At 49.3% G+C, this 2,586-nt stretch overlaps 1 pseudogene; it reads right to left on the bottom strand.

The window, feature by feature from the left end:
• Positions 1-1,547: 1,547 nt before the first annotated feature.
• LOC144129459 (uncharacterized) lies at positions 1,548-2,374 on the bottom strand (annotated as a pseudogene).
• Positions 2,375-2,586: the final 212 nt, after the last annotated feature.

Raw genomic sequence — 2,586 nt, 5'->3', positions numbered from 1 at the left:
ACGTACACCATCACCTGAAAAAATAAGTCCAAAGAACTTTAGCTCTCGATGAAAGTGACACTTCTTTTCATTGAGTGTCAATCCAGGTTCTTGGAGTCGATGCAGAACGGCTTCTAAAGAGGCGTCGTGCTGCTGTTTTGCTTGTCCAAAGACAAGAATGTTATAACTAACATTCAGGACATTGGAGATGCCATTCAGCACTAGGCGGATGGTGTTCTGAAAGATTTCAGCTGCACTGCTGATGCCAAAGTTTAGGCATTTGTAGCGAAAGAAGCCAACATGTGTTGAAAATGTTGTGAGCTGCCTTGAAGATGTGTCAAGTTCCAACTGATGATACCCATTCTGAGATCAAGGTTGGAGAACACTGTTGATCCATTCAAGGCAACAATGATGTCATCTACTGTTGGACACAAATGTCGTTCACGTTCAATGGCAGTGTTCACAACACGAATGTCAATGCAGATTCGAATTTCATCAGGCTGATGTGGTTTAGGCCCAATGACCACAGGGGACCCCCATGGCGTAGGTCCCAAGGCTGGCTCAATGATATCTTCTGACAGGAAGCGTTCAAGTTCTTTTTCTGTGGCGTCACTAAGGGAAATGGAATACGCCTATGTGGCTATGCAACAGGTGGGACAGTGTCGCACATGAAAACGTGAATCTGTTGGTTTTTGATTTTTCCAACTCCACTAAACAACTTCGGGAATGCTTCCACGATCGACTTGTCACCTGGTTGCTCATGAACTTGGTGTCGCCTGGACAGGACCCAGGTTGGATGCTGCTGTGAAGCTAAAGAGTGGTGCATAGTTTCCTGGAATGGTTGCTTTGTATGGGAACACTCTGATGGATGTTTCCTGGAGATTCACATTTAGGCAATAGCTCTTGAGGAGGAGGAGGAACAACTTTATTTACGTCATGGCCTAATGGCATCATGACCTAATGGCGCCGTGACAGGGGCCCAGGCGGCAACTCAGCGGAGGATCTGAGGCCTTTGTCGCTCAAGAGCCGCCGAGACCTGCTGGACGGCCCAGGTTTGCACGTCACGGTCAGAGCATTCCGCCGCAGCCGCGAGTCGCGGCGGAATCGTTATGCTTTTAGAAGCCTCGTCGGGGAATTTTGTGCAGTCCCATAGGATGTGCGTCAGAGTTGCCCTCTCCCGCTGGCACACGCGACACACATCACTTTCATATACGTTTGGGTATAGATGAGTCATTAACACCGGGGTTGGTAAAGAACCAGTTTGTAGTTGTCTAAACAGCACCGCCTCCGCTCGGCTCAGTCCCGGATGTGGGGGTGGGAAAGTCCTTCGAGCGAGGAAGTCATTTTCACCAACAGTTGACACTGTTCCACTTGTGTCAATTACGAAAGTGGCCCGCACATTGTTGACAGTGACAATAGCTTTTGGAGACGGGCTTGCGTGAAGGGAAGTCGTAGCAACAAAAACATATTCGTCGCTGCTTGAACTGGTGTCACAGGTGGCTGCATGCTCTTTAGTACTTGAATTCTTCTTACTGCAGGCTGCCTGCGAGTTTCTGTTTGGACCATTGTCATAGTCCACTGCTTGTACCATTGTCGTCGTCGAACGGCAGAATCGTGCAGTGACCAATCTTGTTACATGCCTTGCATGTCTTGTCCCATGCGGAAAAGCTTGATCGTCCGCCTTGGTGAGGCCACTTGCCACCACAGTTGCGACAACTTGCTGATGAAACACCAGGCCGTTCTGGTGCGAAGGTCTGTCGTGGCATCTGTTGTCCATTTCTTTGGTGTTGACCCTGGTGTTGCCCTTCCTTGTGCACTGCAAACACTGCCGCGTTGCTTTCGACGTTCTTTTCAATTTAGGACACATCCTTTTCGACATCCTCGAGCATTCTTCCATGTTTCAGTAAGTCTGGAAAAGTGAGGGAATGGAGCATCGCATATTTTCGGAGGCGAGACGATGTTGTGGCGAGGATGATATGGTTCTGCACTTCAGCGTCGACGTTTTCGAAGAAGGCGTCCAGTGACTCACCGGCGTTCTGCTGAGCTTGACGGAATTTGGAAATTGCAAATGTTGTGTTCACTCGTGGAGCAAAATATGAATTCACTTTCGCTCGTGCGGCATCGTATTCTGGCGTCGATGTGCTCTGCGTGGCCTGGGTCGTGCTTATTGCCCTTGCGGCTTGCATAGCGCTGTCAGGGAGGGAGCGAAATATGTCGCAGACTTCTTCACCGACGTAGTGCAGGAGGAGTGCTTATTTCGCGCATCTGTCGTGATATCACACGCTAAAAGAAAGCTCTCAAACCTTTCTATCCACTTCCTTCATTCGTGACCTATGTTTTTGGCGTCGGTCGCACGAAGGTCGAAACTTGAGAAAGGCGGGAGCACATGCTCCATGGCTGTGACTACTGGTTGCCGCTTGCTGCTGGGGGATGCTACGATGGAATGACTGTCGATTTGATGTTCACAAGAGGTTAAAGAACAGTTCTGACACAGTTTTAGGTATCCCGTAGACCAGGAGAGGGCCTGATTGCCTAGATTTAGCGGGACGCAGATGATGCGAGCTTGTTCGTTAAGCTGCCGTGTTTTTATTCACCTTAGCTGCCAAC

Source organism: Amblyomma americanum, chromosome 4 (genome assembly GCF_052857255.1).
Source record: "Amblyomma americanum isolate KBUSLIRL-KWMA chromosome 4, ASM5285725v1, whole genome shotgun sequence".
In the NCBI taxonomy this organism is placed as follows: Eukaryota; Metazoa; Arthropoda; class Arachnida; order Ixodida; family Ixodidae; genus Amblyomma; species Amblyomma americanum.
The sequence above is the reverse complement of the archived record's forward strand: the minus strand, read 5'-3'. Positions and strand labels throughout refer to the sequence as shown.